At 39.4% G+C, this 24,241-nt stretch overlaps 1 pseudogene; it reads right to left on the bottom strand.

The window, feature by feature from the left end:
• Window positions 1-19,743: 19,743 nt before the first annotated feature.
• Window positions 19,744-23,412, bottom strand: LOC122023528 (annotated as a pseudogene).
• Window positions 23,413-24,241: the final 829 nt, after the last annotated feature.

Raw genomic sequence — 24,241 nt, 5'->3', positions numbered from 1 at the left:
TCATGAAAGTACATCAGATACAAAGTTGGCAAGAAGAGATCTCCTCCAAACTCAACTCAACAATGTAAAACTTGAAAAAGGAGAAAATGTATCTTCACTTCATTCTAATATTAAAGAAATTTTAAATGGACTAACAAGTGTAGGTGAGAAACTCTCCATGTCACGCCCCAGAGGAGTCCCTGTCCGAGAAAATTTCGGCAGCATCTCCCCTGTACGGTGGACAATCTGAAACTTTTCTACATCTCACAAATACCTCAGCCACAGGCGGCTGGAATAATAACAACAAAATAAAACATCACCACGCAGTTATATATAATCAAACAAAGTAGTAATACTCTGACTCAAAAACCACCCTACTCAACTACACTCGTAAAGCTCAAAACCGACGAACTCACCTCTTCTGCCATCCAGGCAGGCACGTAGTAAAAATACACATCGAATAAAAATCCATCATCATCACAAAAATCCATACAACAACCAAGTATCCAAACAAACCAAGTCTACACATAATCAATAAATGCAAAACAAAACTAAACGATATATAAACCATCGAGGTCTGCAGAGATCTAACACTACGTGCTGTGGGGACTAGCGACTGGAACTCCCTCCTGACAGCATCAACCTGAAAATATCAACAATGGAGGCGGGGTGAGTCCAACACTCAGCAGGTACAATTGATATGCAAAGTAAAGAAATAACACCTAGCACTAATCATGTCTCCCGATAAAGATAAAGGTAAATGCAAACCGAAGAAGACAGGAGAGAGTCTGTACTAACCAGGACCGGTATAAGGACAAACAGTCAGAAGGTATAAAAACCTGTATGCATGCCAAACATAGGTATCCAAACAATACGCAGCATATAAATGAAACAATCACAATCACAACAATAAATGCATCACGATATGATGCCAATGTCACGGTCACCCCGACGACCAACTCACAACATAAGTGGGACCAAGTGGGTAGGGGATAACCAAGACTCAAGAACACTACCCGATGAGTGATCGAGTGGACGGATCTTTGTCGAGTACATACGCATTCTACCCCAAATCATAAATGGGGAGCGAATGCCTCATCTCCGATACACTATGATGGGAGGAATTCTAACGTCTACACGCCACGTCACACTACCCCGAGCGGATCAACGGAGCACCTAAGAGTCAAATCGGCGTTACCACGTGTCACGCTACCCACGAAGGCCACAACGAGCAATGATGAAAACCGCAAAGTGCTCGACAATACTGGAGCAATCTATCGCACAGCATGCGATCATGCAAATGGTGCATGTCACTAAGCATGGTAATATACTAAACCAACCTCTGGGCATATAACAATGGGCACCATAGTGAATAGATCAAATCAAGACATACTGATAAAAAAGGTATCAAACCTAGGTCCTGAACATGTGAAACATGGTTATATCACTACCCATGAGCATGATAGATCGGGTACAAGATCAATACGAGATGCAAACAAACAATCAATCAAACAGGTAACATGTATTGGGCAGTGATTAACCGAAACAAATAGGAAACACAATTAATGCAACATATTATTTTCATTACTAAGCATATCAAAGACAATAAGTCAAAAGTACCCGCCTCCAATAAGAAAAGGTCCACTCCGAAATAGATCCCTCGTCGAGTCACCGTCTCGAATCAAAGTCCTGTACCAATCAATGTACATATTTTTTTTTATTTAGCTAAATTCATAAGAATTTAAATAGCTAAATAAAATCCACGAAACTAAATTAGGGAAAACCCTAATCCACATAACCATCTGCCTACCTAAATTAAATATAACAATTGTCTAGGGTTAATTATCTTAACCCTCGTTCCATTTTAAACCAAACCAATCTACATTAGGGATCCATTATCCATAAACAATTATAAGATCCAAATCCAGATAACCAAATAAATCTACACAAACCTACTGATCAAATAATTATAAATAAATTATGTGTCAACTCATACTTCATCATATATATATTCAATCACCCAATCCTTACCTTAATCTGAAACCTCAGCGGTTGTTCCACCGTAAGACAACGTGCTGCCAAACGAAGTAATTGCTGCTGAAAATCCTCCACGCTGACAAGATCACAATAAAAACCCACAGCAACAATTAAATACCCTACACAACCAATTAGGGCAGCATCCATACCTCTGTAATCTGAGCCCCAAATCAACACTTGCCGGCCAAGACTCATCAGGTTCTGGTGTCACTGCTTGAATCTGAGATCGACAGTGGAAGCTAAGCCGCGGGAGGGAAAAAGAAAACCGATCACCACAGATTTTTAGGAGAAGCCAAGGCTCGGAACTAGGGCACAAATGAAACCCGACCACCGTCGCTAGGGCACAGAAAAGGTGGCACCGTGAGATGGGTGTCGTGGCTGAGGCTGGGCAAAGAGGCGATGTCGCTGGACTGCTTCGTGCGGGAAGAAAGAAATCGGGGCAGAGGCTAGGGCAGGAGGGAGGTCGGCGGTGTCTCGTCGGAGGGGTAGCCGGCCACGGTGCTAGGGCACAACCCAATCGGCACTGGCGTTGCTGGACGGTGTCGGCCGAGAGCAGTGGGGAAGGTCGGCTGCCGGCGCTCGAAAGAGGAGGAGAATCGGGTGGTGGCTCGACCGGCTCAGCAGAGAAGGAGAGAAAGATGAGAAGAGGGAAGAAGTGAAGATCGGCTCGGGAGAGGAGAGGGGATGAAGAATCGCCTCGAGTGGTTAGGGCTCGGAGGCGTCGGGCGCGCGAAGAGGAAGAAGTCGGCACGCGGGTTCAGCGTCGGAGAAAACCGGAGAAAAAGAAGAAAAAAAGAAAAAGAAAAGGAAAAAGGAAAAATTAAAATTTTTCCTCATTAAAACAGGGTAGCTTAAACAGACTTTTTTCGGACCCCGTTTTCATCCCCGTTAACTCATCCATACGAGCTTCGAAAAATTCTCGAAACATTTCTAAAAATTCCGGAAAATTCCCTTATTAATATTCGCTTATTTCCGATATTTTACACTCCAACTGGGATGCGATAATGAAATCCATCAATGCCTTCCCAAGAATTACCACTTGGACTTCAATTGTGGACTCATTCTATATTTTAAAGGATCTAGAGAAGAGCTCTAAGATGAATTCTTCTCAATCATGGAGCTTCATGAGACTCAAATTAAAGGGTTAGATGGAGAAGCACATAGATCAAGAGTAGCCCTTGTGGTAAAAAGGAAAAGGGTAAGAAGAAGAAGAAGTCTTCATCCCCACCACCTTCCGACTCCAAAGAATTAAGTGTCTCAATGGATAGTGATCAAGAGGATTATATGGTAAGAAAAATGAGAAGAGCATTCAAAAATTTTTCATCTAACAAGTCACATGCTAGAAAAAGTTCAAGGAGCAAGAGTAGGACAAGGAGGATCATTTGCTATAATTGCCAAGAAGAAGGACACATGAAGGATAAATGCCCCCACTTGAAGAAGAAGGAAGAAAAGAAGAAGACAAAATAAAAAAAAAAAGAAGAAGAAGACTCACAACCTAAAAGCAATATGGGGTGATCAATTCTCATCGGAAGAAGAAGAAGGACATCTCCACATCTCGCATTTTGCCTTAATGGGAGTTGATGACTTAGCCTCCACTTCATCTGAAAATGAATAAGGAAAGATCTCAAGTGAAGATGAAGAAGGAAGCTCAAGTGAAAGGGGAGGTCAAACTTCTAATTCAGACTTCTCGATAAGTGAGGTATACAATCTCCCTACTCAAACTTTAGTTAAGATCCTTACAAGTACAAATAGGGATTTATTCAAGGCAAAAAGGAAAAAACAAATAATTGAAAAATGATTATTTTCTTAGAAGAAAAATTAGAATCCATGTCCTCTAAAATACAAAATTCCTCTAGTATGCATGTTACTTCTTCTAGTTTAAATGATTAATGTTTAGAAGAAGAAAATAAGGATACAAGGGAAAAGGTAGAATATCTTACCAAAGCCCTTAAAAAATTTGAAATTGGCTCCAAAATCCTAAATATAATCATTGGGAGCCAAAGGGCTAGCTTCAACAAAAAGGGATTAGGATACAATGAGCCCAACAATGAGAAAGCTTACCATTGTTTACTTGCTTGGGGGCAATCCAAGACTAAAATCATAGATAGAAAATGGATCCCTAAGGAATACTTGGTTAGCCCAATTAGGAAAAACCTCTATTGGATACCAAAGTCAATCCTCAAGGGTTAGAGGATTTAGGGTTTAGTCAACCACTGATGATAATTCAAATTCTTGAAAAATAATTGACTTAAGACCTAAGGGGGAAAAACTGAGACCATTACCTTCATTACATCTCACAATACACTATAAGCATGACTTGCTTTGCATATTTCTAGACATGGATGTTGTTGGATCGATACACATGTAGGGGGGGGGGGGGGGAATCATATGGTTTAAAACTTATCTTTGATTTTAAAATCAAAGTATATGTAGCAAAAAAATTAAACACAAAAATAGGAAATAAGAAAGCACTACTTGATCGATTTTACTTGGTTTAAAACCTTCGGTGACTCCTACTCCAAGACCCAGGTTCTGCAGACCTATCGATGGGTAATCTACTAAATACCTCTTCTAAAATTACTGGAAGAGTGGATTGAGTAACACGCTACACTTTTCCTTTTACAAAAAGCAAGTACAGAATTTAACTTTGTTACCCAACACTTCTGAAGATGACCATATTGCTCAGTATTAGACGACTCCTTAGCAATAGTAGAGCATAGTAGCATCGTAGCAGAGCAGTAATAGGAAGCTAGAGCAGTCGGAATGCCAATCAGATACTTAGAAGCTTGTATGAGAGATGTGTATTGAATGATGCTCAAATAGGGCTTATATAGGTTGTGGAAGGCACCTTTAGCCTCCACCAAGGCGCCTCCACAAGAAAATTTTATCCCCTTATCTTTGATGATGATAAAATATGTAACCTTCAGTTTTTATCCTCTGGAAGGTGCCTTCAAAGCTCTTTAAGGTGCCTTTCAGCAAGCTCAAGGCACCCTCTAGCAATCTCAAGGCTCCTCCAACTGCTGGTTTGATACAGTAATCTTACAGAGGTTATATCTTTTGACTCCGAACTTAGAATTAAGCTTTTTTAGTTGCCACAAGTGTAAAATTTGAAGGTCTACGTTTACCTCAACAACATAGAGTTAGAAAAATATATGTACAAATAGTTTATATAGATTTATGAATTAGATCCTATCTCACCAAAACTAGGATCTAGTCATGATCTCAGTTTAGGTTTTTCAAAATGGACCTAAAGTAAACTGATGCCTACTGTCCCCCTCAAACGGGCACACGTCCTCACTGAGTTACTCTCCTCCAATGACTTATCTCCACTTATCAAATGTTGAGTTACCTCCTCGACATCTTATCTAATCCACGAGGTCTTCCTACCAGAATCATATATCCAGACTTTGCCAGTTCAGGAATCAAACATCTCGACCTTTTGCCAGAATCTCATATCTAGACTTCAGCCCATCGGGAATCGAACATCCCAACCTCCTACAGAATCCCACATCTAGACTTCGCTAATCAAGAATCATACTCCCGACTGGACTTCCTACCTGGTGTCTGATCCTCTTGACCCGACAAGTTAGTCAACCCTGCACACTCGGTAACAAGGTTAGATCAACAACACATCTAACTTTACTCCATTTGTCATTCATCAAAACTCATGTTTAATCATTGGTGCCAAATGCATCAACAATCTCCCCCTTTTTGATGCAATTAAAATTTGGATTAAAGTTAGAAAAAAAAATGTAAAACATATATAGTACTAAAATGAAATAGTTAAGTTTTATTCTCTTGATTATTTTTAGGCTTAAGTTTTTAGGTTTTCTTTATTTTTTTTTACTTACCTACTTACTTAAATTCTAACCCTCACCCTTTGACATTCATCAAAAAATATTCAAATAAGTGTACCAAATTATGAAAATGTAAATACAGAAGTAAGCATAGTAAGTAATAGATTTTTCAAAGTAAACATAAAATTTTTTTAGGGAGGCATTACAAAGGAATTATTCAAGTTTAATTTTTTCAAAGCAACTATTGAAAAGTTTATTTTTCCAAACTATTTTTAAAGTAATTTTCAAATATAATAACTTTTTTAAAAATTTAAAAGTAATTTTCAAATATAATAACTTTTTTAAAAAATTTAAAAGTTATTTTCAAAGTGAAACAATTTTTAAAGTGATAAAGTAATTTTAAAGTATTTTTCAAAATATTTTCACAAAACATTTCAAATAAACCACCAAAGAAGTTTTTAAAGTAATTTTCAAAATACTTTTCATTTCATTTGTCAAAACAGTCATTTGAAAAAGTATAGGAGTATTTTTCAAAGTAAGTTTTGAAAGTATTTTGTAAAATATTTCTCACAAAGATTATGCAAATTAATTTTGAAAGTATTTTTCAAATATTTTCAAAGTGATTTTGAACGCATTTTCAACTATATTTTACAAAGTTTTTTCAAGTATTTTTTAAAAATATTTTTCAAATATAAATTTTGGCATGTATTTTGAAAAGTAATTTCTGAAAAATTTACAAAACATTTTTCATAAGGAAATTAGATCAAAATAATTTTGGAAACCTAAAAGAAATTTTCCAAAGCAACTTAAAGTAATTTTGAAGTATTTATTACTTTTCAAAATATTTTCCAAAAAAAAAATTACATAAGTTTCAAAATATTTAAAAATAATTTTCAAAAAGTATTGGAAAATAATTTCCGAAAGATTTGTTACAGTAATTTTTAAAGTACTATTTAAGATAATTTTAAGACAATTTCTCCCTCTTAATCTAACACTCTCCCTTGAGTTGACGCTTCTTGTTTAACTAATAAGTAGGTTAGTGTTTAATGGTTGGTTAAGTTTTTATTAACTTTTATTGTAAAGTCAAGTTTAATTTAAGGTGAGTTGGAGTAAGGTTGAAGTTTTAATTAGGTTAAATTTGCTTAAATTGCATAATTAATTAAATTAAGTTTTCAATTAAAGTTATCCAAAATTATCAATTATGGTTAGATTATTAATTAAGGTTAGGTTTATGTTAAATTTTTATTTAATTTATTTTAGTTTAAAATTTAATTCAATTAAGTTTTAATTGTTTGCTTATTAATTATTTAACTAAGTTTTAAGTTAATTAAATTTTAGTGATTTAATTATTGGTTTTTAATAAATATTTAAGTTTAAATTAATTTCATTAAGTTTTAATTTAATTAATTTAGAATTTCATAATTTTTTTACAGTTTCTAGCAAAAATTTTATTTTATTTTTCCTTTTTTATAAATTTTATAGTTTTTTAAAATAATAGTATTTTTTTAAAAAAAGATTGTTTTTAAAAAATAATTTTAAAAAGATTTTTAAAAGAATTTTTTGTAAAAAAAATATTTTTTAAAGGATTTTTAAATGAATTTTTAAAATATTTTTAAAATAATTTTTAAATAAGTTTTAAAATATTTTTAAAAGTTTTTTTACAAAAAGTTATTTATAGGATTTTAAAATTAATTTCTAAATGGATTTTTAAATTAATTTTTAAAAGGATTTTTAAATTAATTTTTAAAATAATTTTTAAAATAATTTTTATTAAATAATACATTAATTTTTAATTCTATTTCAATTTTAGGTTTTAATTTAATTTTTAATGTTCAATTAACTTAATTTTAAAGTTTAAGTGGATTAATATTTAGGGTTTACTTAAATTAACATTTAAGGTGTAATTAATTTAATATCTAATTTTAATTCAAGGTTAAGTTTGAATTTTATTAATCTAATCATTTTACTCGATCTATATTTTCAATTAAGGGAATCCTGTAATTTTGTGAGATGTGTTAAGTTAAATTTCAGGATTAAATGCTTTTTTAAGGAATATTTTGTGGGTATCTATGGTAGATGCTTATAAAGTTTTCAAGGATATTTTTTCTCTTAGATTAGACAAATTATTTTCCTAATTCAAATTGCATGAACAAATTAATGCACACCCTATCGAGAGAGTGATTGCTTTGCTTCTAGGGAAAATCAATACAAAGGCGTTGAAACACAAGCTACGACTCGAGCATGAATCCAAAGTCGAGTTAGATTTCGAAGATGATGAAGAAATCACTGCCGAACTAGTTAACCTGGTTCAGAAATTATAAAATATGATATCAAGAAGGTGATCCAATCGAAGGACACTCAATCAGGACCGACCCAAACTATGAAGAGCAAGCCTGAGGTAACATGCTACTAATGTAAACAAAAAGGACAATTCAAGTTGGAGTGTCCAAATCTAAAATAAGCCAAGAATCAAAGAAGAAAGAAGGCATTGCAAACAACATGGGATGAATCTTTGTCAGAAGGCTCAGACGAAGAAGAACAAGCCCAAGCAAGTCTCCTCGCACTACCAGCATAGGAGCAATTAATTGACATCAAATCCGAGACCAAAACTGAGGCCAAGTCCGAAAGAAGTCATGGATCTATATCCTTTTCCAAAGGACCAAACACCACTATAAGTCATGCTTTATTAGATAAGTAGTATTAACTTAATTTCATTTTTATCTCATAAGTTAGCTAAGTCCAATGTCCAGGTCAACTCACTCTAAAAGATGGTAAAAGCCTTTAAGGAGGAGACTAATCCAAGTTCTTTAATTGAACTAATTCAATGTAGAACTTCAACTCAAGTCCAACAACTTAAGGAAGAAAATTTCACTTTGAAAGATTAAGTCAAAAAACTTAGAAATTCATTGGAATAGTTCACTGCGAGTTCTAAGTATCTTGATATGATACTTGAAAAACAAAGGGAAGTATACAATCAATCTGGAGTAGGATACAAGGATAACATGCAATTTAAATCTTGTCAATTTTAAATTGAAATAGAAACCAAGTCCAAGCATGGGTCTCTAAAATAAGCTTGATTAATCAAGTTGGACCAAACTACTACTAGATACCCAAGGGTCAAATCCATTACCCAAATAGACCTTATCGAGGTTATGACTCAAGGGGAGCCAATAGAAAGACTATATTTTATTGATATGCATATTTAATTGATTTATTGTTTTACCTTGCATGTCTAGTTTAAATTGACGCTTAAATTAGAATGATTAGATAAAGATTTAGACTTGAATGAGACTTGTCCAACCTAGTACCAGGGTGGGATGAGATGATAATACATTATGACAGCTTGGTCTAAGAGTCAAGTAGAGTAAGACATATCCTATTTGGTGTATTTAGCTACATGAAACTAACCAAAGTTGCCTCACTACATCCTAAACTAGTTTGACTAGGATTTTTCATGAAGAAAGCTAAGTGTATAATTTCTTAAAAAGACTTTATCTAGAAACAGTTGTCGCTCTGATACCCAAGAATATCCCTATGACTATCCACATCCTAAAAACTAATTTTTAAAATATGCACCTAACTGACCAATTATTAAACTTAAATCTAACTCAAATGTCAATTAATCCTTAAATTTCAAATTAAATCAATAAAGATAAAATTAATAATCATCTCACAAAACTTATAAAGTTTCTTGTTTAAAAATCTAGAAAATGGTGAGATAGATTTATGTCAAATTAAATATTAGATTGTCTTCATCAGGTGGCTCACAACCTTAACCACTTGACCATTTACCTAATGTCTTGAAGTTTATATCCTAGATCAAAGGGTTCGACTATTGATCGATATTTGTTGAGGAACATTAATAGGCACGATTATGAGAGAGTTGTGGAGATACCCTCTTGATGGGTAGACTCTCTTCGGAGGTTGAGTGACCTGTTGGACTTTGGATTGATATTCCTTTACTATGGATATTTGAGTATCTTAGAGGATGAGATTTGACATACTCTTTGGACATTTTTGGATAGGATTAGTAGAGATTTTATATTCATATTTTATAGATTGACTATATCTCTACCATTTGGAGAATTGTAGTTTATCAATCAGGAAGTTAAGAGATATCCCTTAGACTTCAGTAGTCATATATCATAGGTAGGATGATGATATATATCTACATTTTGATAGTATACCATAATGAGAATTGGTCACTGGGAAATTATCAGGTATGATTGATATTGAGGATGGTTTGAGATTGATAGATATTGTGAGATCAGATACTGTGATATGTTGATTTCTGATGATTTATTAGTGGATGTCCTTTTACACAACATCTAAATGTTGTGATATGTGATTTTTTGATACTCTATTTGTGGATATTTGACTTGGTGGTCTATTATTTAGTGTTTGATGTTGATAGTGACATGAGGAGTAGTATGCCTTGATATTTATGGATTTGGTGATTTATAGTTGGTAATCAAATTATAGATTCATCGGTGATCTTACATTTGAGGGTGTCTATTATACAGATATTATGAATCCTTGGTATTGTCATTTAGGTTTACCAGTGCCTTACATATTTTCATGGACTTGATGAATCTGATATTCCTAGGGAATTTGGATCAGATTGGTAATTGTCTTCATTGACAATATTGTGATATATTTCAGATTCGTGGTGGATCACAAACAATATCTTCACATACTTCTAGGGATGTTTCAATGAGAACATCTTTATGTGAATTTTAGTGAATGTGCATCTTAGATTATCTTCGGTGGGATTTCTGGGGGCACATTGCATCTGGTAAAGGGATATCTGTGGGTCTACAAAAGTTAGAGGATGTTACCAGTTGGGAGTAACCGAAGTCTGTACAGAAGACTGGCAGCTTCCTTGATCTGGCTGGATATTACGGGGGATTTATAGAGGCATTTCTCCATCATTGTTATGCCATTGATTGGACTATCTAAGAAGAGTATGAGATTTACTTGGTTAAGGCTTGCGAGACCAACTTCCAGGAGCTAAAGCGGACATTAGTGTCGACGTCAGTTCTGGTTTTGCCCTCTAGAGAGGACAAATTCGTACTCTACACCGATGCTTCTCTACAAAGTTTGGGCGCTGTTTGATATAGCATGGCAGGGTAGTCTCCTATGCTTCTCGTCAATTGAAGGTGCATGAAAAGAACTACCTAGTACATTATCTGGAGTTGGCTGCCATTATCTTTGTTTTGAAGATTTGACGGCATCCATTTGAGATTCTCACTGATCATAAGAGTCTAAAATATCTTTACACCCAGAAGGAACTCAATCTCTGACAGAGGAGATGGATGGAGTTCCTGAAAAATTATGACTGTACCATTAGCTACCACCCAGAAAAAGCTAATGCGGTTGTCGATGCACTTAGCCGGAAGTCTAGAGGGACTTTAGCTTGCCACTGAGTCTTAGTCATGGATTTGATTCAGGGTTTCTCTGAGTTGGGCCTTGAGGAGTAGAGACAGATAGAACAGGGTGTCTTTGTTACCATGGTTGCTCAGTCATCGATCAGGATGAGGATCCGAGAGGCCCAAGCCGGTGATCAGTGTCACGCCCCCAAAGGAGTCTCTGCCAGACAAAAATCCGGCAACATCTCCCCTGTACCGGTGACAATCTGAAGCATCCATACAAGCAAAATACATCAGCCACATGCGGTTGGAATATTTATATACACAACCACGCAGTTATAATAACAGCCCACTCGGCTGGAATGAAACAATCACAGTCACGCAGTTATATATAAAATGGCCCACACGGTTGTACTAAAACACAGCGAAAAAACGAAGGAAAACCCACACAACACAAATAAATACAATGCATGCCGGCACGGCTTAAACACAAATACAACACCAAAATCATAAGATAGCCACATGGCTATACACAAATACAATACCAAACATAAGAAAAGAATATACAAAAGAAAACAAGCACGGTCTTCGGATGTGATGTAGGACCCGACAGATAGGATACTCCGAGTGACACCAACCATCTACAAGCTACCTGAAAACATAAATGTATACATGCGATAGTGAGTATAGGTAACTCAGTGGGTAATAAACAAGATAGTGCATGGTCCATAAACAAACATGGAGATCACAAGTATACAGTCTTAGTAGGGAATAAAGAACATGATCATACTATCATAATCAATGCACCTAAACATATCTGACATAATAACCTGACATATAAACTGTACAAACCACAACTAACATAATGATAGATACATACCCAATCTGGAATCGACACATGGTACAATGATCAGTAAACTCACCAGATCTGCAACAGATATACCCGTGACACTTGTGCAATATAAATACGACTGCATATACATGTAAAATAAATAACATGTATGCAGCATGACAACCAAATGCAACAACCATAGCTCAATCAAATGCAACAAATCACAATCACATGCAACTAGTATCTACTAGGCATGTATGCAGATATATCCTCCTCCCCCCAGATGCACCGCACATCATATGCAAAAGTGCATGCATGCTCCATGGTCACCCCCGCCACCTCTCCAGACATCACGACCCCTGTATGGCTGAGAGGCTTGGGTCTGTGATGACTGTACTACCCTCTAGCCCACTATATAGTGGTCGAGGCGAACAGTCCACTAGTAACTATCTAGCTACATAGTATCAGGGTCTCTGACTGCTCACAACGCCGGATCTCGCAAAACCTCGTGACCGGGTGGCACGACAGGACTAGCGGCAACTGCTCCAGCTACTACTACCCATGAGTGGCCGAGTGTGCGGCGCTATTCCCAAACCAACTGACGACTCTCTCACCACAAGGGAGACAATGGTCATCAGATGCAATGAATGATGAACATGATATATATATATATAATCATCATCCATGCAACAACCCCAAACCTCATAAATACCTCCAACATGAGTATAATCGTCATGATACCTCCACGTATCCCACCAAACATATGTACCCACTACACATGTATAATCAACCAAAAATCTCCAATAATCCCATCAGACACATGTACACAAAAATATAAGTACAATCAACATGTATCCTCCAATAAAAACACAACGGACATGTGTATACACTCCAAACATACAATCAACACAACTCTTCCAAAAGTACATGACAAATACGTGTGTACATACAACATGCAAATGCACGGTCAACAAGATGACTCCTATAACATATCCCCACCTATGTACAGTCAACATCATATACCCAATCAGCATGGTAATACCAACAATCCGACAATCCCTACAATACATACTCTATACGCGTAATCCCAGCAGAGTAGATATCAAAAGTTGAGACTGTATATGATATAACTAGATCATCTCTAAGCTCAAGCAAAAGTATCAAGCAGGAAAAACAGCAAATAAACATGATATACGGTAAAATAACCCAATCCGTCAAACAACAACCATGCACTAATCTCAAAGAAAATACATAGAGGCAAAGGAAGAAATACCCGCCTTAAAATATAGATGGTGTCAAGTAATCCAGCATCGAGACGCTCATCTCGAATCCAAGTCCTACAGCAATCAATATATTTATATTTTATTTAGCTAAATCCATATGAATTAAATAGCTAAATAAAATTCCTAACCCAATAGGAACACTCCAATCAAATCTGATCTCTGACTAATCCCCCAAATCAACACATCATTTAATCCAATAGCAATCTCCACATAATGATATCAAATCACAATAACCTATCATAAAAATCAAATCTCCATCATAAGTCCACAACCACCAAACATCCTCATCAACAACTAATCAAACCACCACATCTGATAATGAAATCAACAATTAATCCAATGATCCTAAGAATAATCACATAACAATCTACATCAACCAATCACCATATCCACAATTCCAACCCAAACAATCTGATATCAATTCCATAAGAAATCTTGTAATCAAATTTTTAAGCTTGTATTCAACAACCTCACCAAAATTCCAGCAACCTCTACTCATGGAAAAAACAAAAATACATCACTGGAAACTCACTTACCTTGAGATATGACCACAAATTAAGAGCTCACAGCCCCTATAGAAATTCCAGCAAACTAAACAGAATAATATCTTGTTAATTCTGTTATTAATCCAGATTAATCAATACACAAGACTCCATTGGTTAACACCTACTGCATCCACTGATCGGCCAAGAAGGGGGAACAAGAAATCAAACAGAACATCTATTCACTATTAAAAATCCACTAGTTCAACACCTACTGCATATACCAGCCGAATCAAGAAGAAAGAACAACCACAATTAGAAGATTTGTTCATCTCTACAAACCAGTAATAAAAATTACTCTCATTACCTCCGGTACAATCGCCGGTGATGATCCAAGATCCGACAAAGAACGTGATCCCCAACAGAGCTGTGGTGGCCGGAATCAAGAAATCTTCCACCTTCAAACCCAAAACTGCCAAATCAACACCTCCCAAAGATCACCTACTCAAATCATAACCTAGGTAGATCTCTTACCTTCAAGATTCCGCTAGGGCACAGCGCCACCAAAGGAAGAGGAGGAAATCGAGGGAAGATTTGGTGCTGAGGCTTACGGGAAATCAAGGAAGAACAAGATAGCTCACCCTTGATGCTCTAGAAATAGATCTACACCGGCGATCGTCGGTGTCGGTTCGTCCCCGTGAGAAAACAGAGAGATCAGAGCAAGAAGAAGGGCTTCGGCTAGATCTGAGTTTGAGGGTTGATGACTGCAGTGGGAGATCGCCGGAGCTAGAGCCTCACTCTCATCGGCGTTGCTCATCTGCGAGGGAGATCGGAGAAGGAAGGGAGGTCGGGGAAGGAAGGAGAGGAGGAAGGATCGGCGTCGGGTTTGGGGGAAACGGCGCTTGGGAAGGGAATTAAAGGAAAAGAAAATAATTTATAATTATAAACATTTCCTCACCTAAACGGGTATCCTAAATAGGTTATCTGTACCCGAAATTGATCCCCTCAAAATCCGTCTTACGAGCTCTGAAAAATTCTCAGAAAATTTCTAAAAATTCCGTAAAAATTCTATAAGGCTATTTCCCAAATAACCTTATCTATTTTAATTTTCCGATATCTTACAATCAGCGCTTACAGTCCATTGGCAGCCAAATAGCTTTCGGGCAGTAGATGGAGTTCACCCGAGATAACAAGGGTATTATTGATTTCTAAAGCAGATTATGTGTACCTCAATATCACTCGGTTATGGAGGAGTTACTTCAGGAGTCTCATTGCTCCCGATTTGCAATCCACTGAGGCAAAATCCGTATGTATCAAGATTTGAGATGTTTCTATTGGTGGAACAGCATGAAGAAAGACATCACGGAGTTTGTAGCTAGATGTCTAGTCTATCAGCATGTGAAGACTGAGCACCAGAGATCTGTCAGTTTACTTCAGAGGATTCCTATTCCGGAGTAGAAATGGGAGCACATCCCTATGGATTTTGTGGTGGAATTGCCTAGGACACAATGAGGCCATGACGCAATTTGGGTAATTGTTGACCGATTAACCAAATCTGCGCACTTCTTAGTGATTATAAAGACTGATTCTCTGGATCGATTGGCAGAGCTGTATTGTTGGGAGGTCATCAGATTGCATGGTGTTCCTTTGAGCATTATATTAGATAGAGACCCATGGTTCACATCCTAGTTCTCGCAGAATTTGCAGCAAGCTTTGGGCACACAACTCTATTTCAGTACAGCATTCCATCCGTAGACAGATGAACAGTCAGAGCAGACCATCAGACATTAGAGGACTTACTAAGGTTTTACATTATAGATTTTGGAGGCAGCTGAGAGGACCACCTATCATTAGTAGAGTTCGCTTACAACAATAGCTATCATTCAGCTATCCAGATGACACCGTTTGAAGCGTTGTATGGTAGGCCTTGTTGGACACCCACCCTCTGAAAAGACGTTGGGGAGGCCCAGCTGCTAGGACCTTAGAAAGCTCAGCATGAGGCAGAGTTGGTCCTCACTATCTAAAGGAGGGTGTCCAAGGTGCAGGACCGTCAGAAGAGTTATGCTTATCGGAGACGGAGATCCCTGGAGTTTTCTACCGACGACCATGTATTTTTGAGAGTCTCACCCACGAAAGGGGTAAAAAGATTTGACCTCCGAGGTAAACTAGCTCCACGATTCATTGGGCCTTTCCAAATCTTGGAGAGGATTGGAGCGGTAGCTTACCGTCTGGCGCTAGCACCGTCTCTGGCAAGCATTCATGATGTATTTCATATGTCTATGCTAAGGAGATACGTATTCGACCCAGCACATGTTCTGTCAGATATATCAGTTCCTATTCAGCCTAACGTTACCTACAAGGAGGTTCTGGTATGAATTCTGGGCCATAGAGAGTGTCAACTGCGGAACAAGATTATCTGGCTAGTTAAAATCGGATAGTAGTATCATTCTGACGAGGAGGCTACATGGGAGCTCGAGGATATGATTCGAGCTCAATACTCCCATTTTTTTTTACTTGAGGTATGTGAGTTAGATTTCCATTCAGTATTTATACTAGTTATCTATTGCTAGTACATGCTGATGGTAAATAACGAAATTTGAGGAAAAAATTTTTATTAATAGAGAGAATGTAAAATATCTTAAAAAAATAATAATAGTATAATAAGGTTTAATAAACGAATAACCTTAATGAAATTTTTATAAATTTTTTATGAATTTTTCGAAGGTCATATGACATGTTTAAGGGGATGAAATAATTGGGCTAGAATAACGCCTGTTTGGGATATCCCTTAAGTGGGAGTTGATTAATTTAATTAATATATAGGTTAATCAAATCCTAAATAAATATCCTTTACTTTGCGCCCTATTCCTTTGTTCTCCCGAATCGCCGATCCCTCTTCCTTCCGCCTCGCTGTTGTCGATCGGCGCTCTGCCGACGCAGGCTCGACCACGCCACCACACCGACGATCCTGGAAGAGTCTACGATGGGTTACTGTTGTCGATCTTCTCTCTTTGAGTCATGGATAGAAGCCAAGCATCCGAGTCTCGTCGTCAGCTATTGCCCCTTTCTTCTCGATATGATCTAGTTGAGGGTGCGATTGATCGCCGTCGATAACCACCTGATGTCTCCTTTCTCTCGACTGACATGAGCTCTTTCTGCTCTCGATTTCTAGCCGCTGATGCCTCGGCTACCAACCAACGCCGATCCTTCTTCTCCTTCTCCGATTACCTTTGAGCCGGTGCCTAGTGTCGTAGCCACCCTTTCAGCCACAAGAAGGTATGAGTTATCATTTATCCCTATTCCTCTTTCCTGTTAAATGATCATTACAGCTTGTCATCAGATCAACACATTCTGGATTGCAAATCTATAGCTGTGGTGACCCCATGTCTTGCTGAATTTGTACCACCATCATAGATCGGCGATCCCTGAGGTGGTGAGGATTGCTGGATAGATTCACCATCGCCGATAGAGCTGAGAGTTACTAATTTGGGTAATAGACTGAATCTGACTAGATTAATGTGTTGATTAGTCTATTCCTAGCTGATAGTGTTGGATTGAGTAGGGTTTGTATTGGTTTGGAACTTGTGGATATGTGGTTCATGGTTAGTTTGGATGTGTTGATAGCTTATTATGATTAAACTAAAGGATGATTTTTATAGAATTAAGGATGTAATTGTTATGTAATTATATTTGAATCATTAGGTGGAAAGATTAAAGATGGTTGGATAATTGAATTAGGGTTTAGTTTTGGGGATTTTATTTAGTTATTTAATTCATAGGAACTTAGCTAAATAAAATACTTAGATGCAAGACTCTGATTGAGACGGCATCACGACGTAGAATCTATTTGATATGACCTTCTTTTTTGGGTGGGTACCTTGACTTATCTCTTTTGATATTGTCATTCTGATATGCGTAATCGGTTATAGATAGTAGTAATGATTATGTTTATATTTGCTTGGTATATCACTACTTGATACCCATAGTATACCCATATTGCTATCTGTTATGCGTTTATGTTTATGTCTCTTGATTCTTGCCATGTGTACTTATATTCATAGAAGTAGTGACATACAATATATTACCGGGTATATACCTAGCTACTAGATATACGTGGCATGTGTACATAGATTTATTATCTGACATGTGTATCTAGTTTTATTATCTGACATGTGTACCTAGATTTATTACCTGACATGTATACCTAGATCCTTGTTATGGACTTGGTTTTCCATTTGGTACATATTATATGGAGGTTGATATTTTCAGGAGTTACATGTTTTAGTGTTATGCACCATTTTGCATGATTGCATGTTGAGCGATTGTCGGCTCCTTTATAGTTGAGCACATCGCCAGTTACATGATCTGCACACACAACCACTCATAGGTTAGTGGTACATCAGGCAAGGTGTGTGTAGTTTGTTCTATCAGGGCTCTGTTGGTCCGCTCATAGGTAGTGTAACTGCAGCGTGAGAGCGGGTATGGATCCCTCCTCTTGACTATGACACAGGGAGATGAGAGCTTAGACTCCCCATTATGCTTGGGGTAGGAAAATAGGTGTACTCTGAAAGCATCTTATCCACTCGGTCACTCAGGAGTAGTGATGGCAGAGTGCACAGTTGTCATAGCCCTACCCACTCGACCTCACCATCGTGTGTGAGGTGGCTGACTGGCGTTAGGGGTGACCATGTTTATATTGCTGCATTTTGATGGTTACATATGATTGATATATATACAGGAGATATTATGTATTTGGTCAGACGATCCTGCACCTTTTGGTATGGTTCACATCCTTATGATCAGATAGGAAGTTCTGATGAGTATAGTTTCTTATGTTGTTCAGTTTTGCATTACCTGTTATTGTTCAGGAGACTGTACTGCATGATTATTACTGATAGTTATATCTTATTATGCATGTCTGATTGATATTCGCTCAGTTCTTGAACTCACTCCGTTGATTTATTCCTATTTCAAGTTGAAGTCGACTGGAGATCCTGTCCGTTAGTCCCATGTCACATCGAGCGGCCTCTATTGTTATTGTTTTCACTTACATTATTGGTTTTGTATTTGTATTTGTATTATGTACCTTATATATGGTTTTCCGGACTTGTGGTGCCCTTTATTTCGGTTATGAACTTATTGTGTCAAGCCGGGTCGGCACGCAGTTAGTTGTTTTGTTCGTTTCATGTTCATTATTTTCTTATTTCCGTTGTATAATGTTTCAGCCGAACTTGTGGAGATTCTGTCCGCTAGTCTCATGTCACATCGAGCGACCTCTATTGTTATTATTTTCACTTGCATTTTTGGTTTTGTACTTGTATTTGTATTATGTACCTTCCATATGGTTTTCCAGACTTGTGGTGTCTTTTATTTCGATTATGAACTTGTTATATCAAGTCGGGTCGACTCGTAGTTAGTTGTTTTGTTCGTTTCATGTTCGTTATTTTGTGATTTTCGTTGTGTAATGTTTTAGCTATGTAGGTTGTCTATTAACTGCATGGTTGTGTTTACTTTCAGCCGTGTGGGTTGCTTATAAACTACGTGGTTGTGTTTATATTTGGTCGTATGGGCTGATGTTGCTTGTGAGTAGCCATGTGGCAATGTATTTATGCTTCATATGGTCACAATTATAGGGGAGATGTTGTTCGTTTGCCGGGCAGGGACTCCTCTGGGGCGTGACAATGAGGCTAGCTGGAATTATCATTTTTTTTGTCCTCAGAGTCATGGTACTGCGGTAGGACCTCCAAATTGTCATAAGACACCCATGGTTCGAACCTCAACTATGGCGTATTTGCAGGAATTTTTCATCCAAATAGGAGGCATAACCAAAGGATGTTGGGCTTACACATATATACATTTATTTATTTACTAGGTGACCGATGAAAAATATCCATAGGATCACATTCGATCAAGATATATATTAAGAAATTAACTGTTATTATGAATATTTTGGTAAAACTTTATTTTATATGGAATGAGACACACATTTTACACCCGATATATATATTGGCGGCGGCGGCGGTGGCCACGGCGATTATATTTTACATTATTGGAAACAAGATTGGAAGCTCAAACCATCAACGGAAAAACAAAGGAAAAACAAATCAGATTGGAAGCACAAACCATCAACGGAAAACGGCTTCAGGAACAAAGGGCGATGCTTCAAATGGAGATGCTATTGGGCACGCCCATTCCGGTGACCCCCGGATCGGAGAACGGCTTCAGGAGCTGGTACGGCACGATTCTGGCTCCGCACCGGTTCATCAGATTGGGGTCAGCGTTCCTCGCGTTGATGATCCCTTCAATCTCCCTCAGCCGGCCGTTGAAGCGCTCAAAGGCCGCGTACACCACCGGGATCTTCGTCCACGCAGCCTCCGCATCCTTTCCCAAGTACTCCTCTTCTGGCGAGTGTGCCGACAACACATCCAGGATCGACATCACCTGCGTCGCTTGGAGCTTCGACGGGAAGCTCCGCAGCTAAGCCGCCTCCGGTTTTGCCCGGAACGCCGCCAGGTCGTCCTCATTGGCGTCCTCCACCGGCATGTTGGCGCGCGTGTTGGAGGGGCGGTTGGGGAAGTACCCGCCGAAATGGTACTGCCCGAAGTTGACGGCGGCGTGATGACAGGAGGCCACCCAAATGATGGTGGTCAGGATACGGACGAGATCTGCCAGCGTGTTCAACGTCGGCCACCACGGCTCGTGCTGCTTAACGGCGTGGCCCTTGGTGCGCACCTCCGTCCACCACGATTGGAGCTCGGAGTCCGCGGCAACATCTGCCGGCGAGGGGTAGTAGTGGCCCACATAATCGGCCACCCACTGCTCGATGGCGGACCAGATCAGGAGGCCGTCCTGGGCGTAGGGGTAGTCGTCGATGGTGAGCCGGAGGCCGTGCTCTGCCTCTGGGTCTTCCACCGCCATCCCCCTGTTGAATCAAAATCTCATCTTCTAATCACAATGATCTAAAAACTGAAATTTTGGAGGAAAATTTGAAATTCGAACCTTCGGATGAGGTCGGCGGGCAAAGCCTCCATGTCGAAGCGCCACAGCTTGTCGTAGGCGGCGGAGCTGAGCTCAAGGGAGTACTTCCTCGGCGAGAAGGTCCCCTCGATAATGCCGTTCGCGTTGATGAGGGACGAGCGTGCGAGGGCATTGATCTCCATGGTGTAGCGGAAGTAGGGGTGCATCAAACGGTAGATCGGATGCATCTGGCTCAGCTGCCGGTTGGCGGCGATGATGTACGGCTCCACGCAGCAGTGAGTACGAAGCCTTGCGCAAAGGTAAGAACTTCAGAATCTCAAACACTTTAGAATATCAAACCGTAAATTTCGCCGGAATATGCAAGCAGTACCAGTGGGAGACGAGCTGGTGGTAGACGGAGTCGTGGGCCGCGACGTGCGCCTTGGCGAGACGCCAGAGCCAGGCGCCGGTGGCGTTCCAGCAGGGTTCGAACACTTGCCGCCACTGTGGCTGCTTCGGCGAAGCCGGCCTCGTGAGCTCGATGGCGATCGGCCGCAGGGTGCTCTCCGGCGTGAGGAAGAACAGCGTCCGGGAGGCGTACAGCGTCGTGTCCTCCAGTTCTCGGACCTTGTGCACGAACGGAAGCAGTAGGTCATGGTAGTCCAAAATGAAGAGCTTCTTCTGATGCAGCGCCTGCATGATCGATCAAACAAAAAATAAGATGAAAAAACAAAGATTAAATTTTGATGATTTCGAACTAATCAACTGGACAAGACGAGAAGAGTGATTGCGACTGACCTCATCGACGGTCATGACTCCTTTAATTTCTCTTTCAATGAGCTCCGCCGTGATCAGCGACTCCGGCGGACCGTAAATGCTTGGATCGAGCTTGCTTACCAATGGAAATTCCTGTAAAAAGTTCCATTTTATGTCTTTTGGGGATTATTAAAAGGTCAATAAATCTGAATCGAGAAAATTTGATTAATTACTGTGACTAGTTGAATGCTGAAAGGATTGAAGCCGGCCAAAGTCTGCCGGGAAAATTCTTCATCTCTAAACCAGGAAAACTTATCTCCTGTTAAATAATCAAAGTAAATAAGTAACTATTAAAGGAATATATATATATATATATATATATATATATATATGAATATTCTTACTGTCGATCATTTCAGGCAGTTCGAACTGGAGGACATTCTGCGCGCCGGCAGTGATCGTCTTCACGAGCCGGGGAACAATGGTGCGGAAGGAGTGCGTGGAATCTTGGAGTGGCACCGGCAAGCCCTCGTTGAAGAGCGCGTCGATAGCGGTGAAGTAAGGGAAGCCCATCCGCGAGTCCACGAGCGCCGTCGCCACCGACGGCAGCAGGCCGTGTATCACCGACCGCAACGTCTTCGCCCCGAACGTCACCTGCTTCACCTCGGAGAAGCTCTCGTCCCTCGGCACGTACACGGTCAGGTTCCTCTGCTCCGATTTAGGATCTGAAACGACGACCAAATCTTCTTCAGTGGACCATCAAGCTTTAGTGATCGATGAAAAGCGAGAGTGGGAAATGTTCGATGAAATGCCTGAGCGAGTTGGCGGCCGGCCGGTGCGGCACCGGCGCGGGTAGGGGAACTCGTCGGAGCCACCGAGGACGGGCCGAGCCAGCTCGGGGTTGCTGTCCGGGTTTCCCAGGTCATTGTAGACGTCGTAGTCGTAGATCCTCTCGTACTTCTTCCGCTCGCCAGTGCCGTCGCCGCGCAGAATCTCCAGCTCCCGCTGCCGCAGGCGCACCAGACCCGCCGGCGTATCCGATGGAAGGTAAGACTGCAAACCACAAAATCACTAAATTAATCAACGAAAAATCTACGGGGAAAAAAAACATTCTTTGTTTGATTAATCTTTATTTACCTTGTTGCTGATGAAGAAGACTCTGTTGAACTTGGAGTGCAACCACGACTTGCAATCGAACAAAAGAGGGGCGGAATCATCGCCGTCGATCGTGAGAACGATGTCATTGAGAAACAGCTCGTTGTGGTGCTCATTCCGGACGACGACCGCTCCGATCTCTCCAAAATTTGACGGAACGCTAAAACTTGCTTCGTATGTGATGCTACCGATTCCTTTCTTGGCAACGTGGGCGAAAGCCTCCACCGTCTTCTTCTCCAATCCTGTTTCTGTTAATTAAAGCCAAACAACATCGTCATCATCAACAGCATTGCACATGATCATTAATGTCGAATTAATGGATCGGTGAGTCAATCACGTACGTTCAAGGTCAGCACTAACGAGCTCGAGATGGAGAGTCAGCCCGAGCAAATCCTTAAAATCGTCGACACCCTGCGTCGGCTCTAAGTGCGCAAACGCTCCCCTGACCGTCGGTAGGACGGTGACCGCAGCCTTCACCGTCTCCGGCCGCCTCGACTTGGCCATGAAGGTTGGCTGCCCCGACAACGAGGACGCGGACTCATTGGCCGCGGCGGCGCACCGCACCTTGTTGTTATTGTTTCTGTTATTCTGGCGCCGCTGGCACCGCCATTGCCGTTGTTGGCTGAAGGCTACGACGCTGGAGGCTCCGGCGCCGGGGAGGGCGCCGAGGAGGGAGGGGTGGCGCGGGAAGGAGAGGGACGGTTGAAGAACTGCTTGCTTCAACATCGTTGGATCAGTTAAGCGTAGCTGATCGATGATGAAGATAAGTGTGGTTTGTTAAGATGAGATGAGAACGCTTATATAGACTTGTCAACACTCGTGAGCTTATTTATTTTCTAATTTTTTTTTATTAAATACATACTGTACAATTTGTTTTAACATTTGTAAGAAAACAAAAAACAAACTATTACATTATCAGTGAAAACAAGGGATAAAATATGATAATTTATTAATTAGTGTTTTTCTTATTAATAAGAGTTGAAAAAGGTAATTAGTTTTTTTTATTTTACGGGTTTTAATAAAACAAAAAAGCTAAATAAATATAGTTTATATGGGATGTTGCGAGCGGATCTGAGTATGACATGATGATCAAAGTCAATATGAGGTGATAGTTAAAGTTATGTGAAAGTGGTAGTCAACATGTCACTCTCAACAGGACTAGAGATATCAGATGAGACAACCTGTAGCATGGCGGGCTAGCCATTTGGCGGGGCAGGGCGGGCTGAATCGATCCGCCATCTTGGTGGGCTGAGAAATCTCCAACCCAATCCAAGGTAGGTTGCAGGTTAGGTGGGTCAACCCGCAAGCCCATCAAAAATAAAAAAAATGTTTTATATTTTCAACGTTTTACTTCAAAAAAGTTTCATCAATCAAATGTATCCAGAAACATATATTTTAAATACAAATAAACACAATTGAGTTTACATATTTGATGAAAAGTACTATTTTTATTTTAAAATTATAATAAAGAAATATAATAAATTGATATAAAATCAGGCTTACATATATTTCTCAAACTGCAGACCAACTCAAACTCGTCGTGAGTCGACCCGTGCGGGTCGCGAGCCTAGGCGGGTCGACATGTGATGAGTTT

This window comes from Zingiber officinale, chromosome 1A (assembly GCF_018446385.1).
Source record: "Zingiber officinale cultivar Zhangliang chromosome 1A, Zo_v1.1, whole genome shotgun sequence".
NCBI classification, from domain to species: Eukaryota; Viridiplantae; Streptophyta; class Magnoliopsida; order Zingiberales; family Zingiberaceae; genus Zingiber; species Zingiber officinale.
Note: the sequence above shows the minus strand (reverse complement) of the source record. Positions and strands in the feature narration are given on the sequence as shown.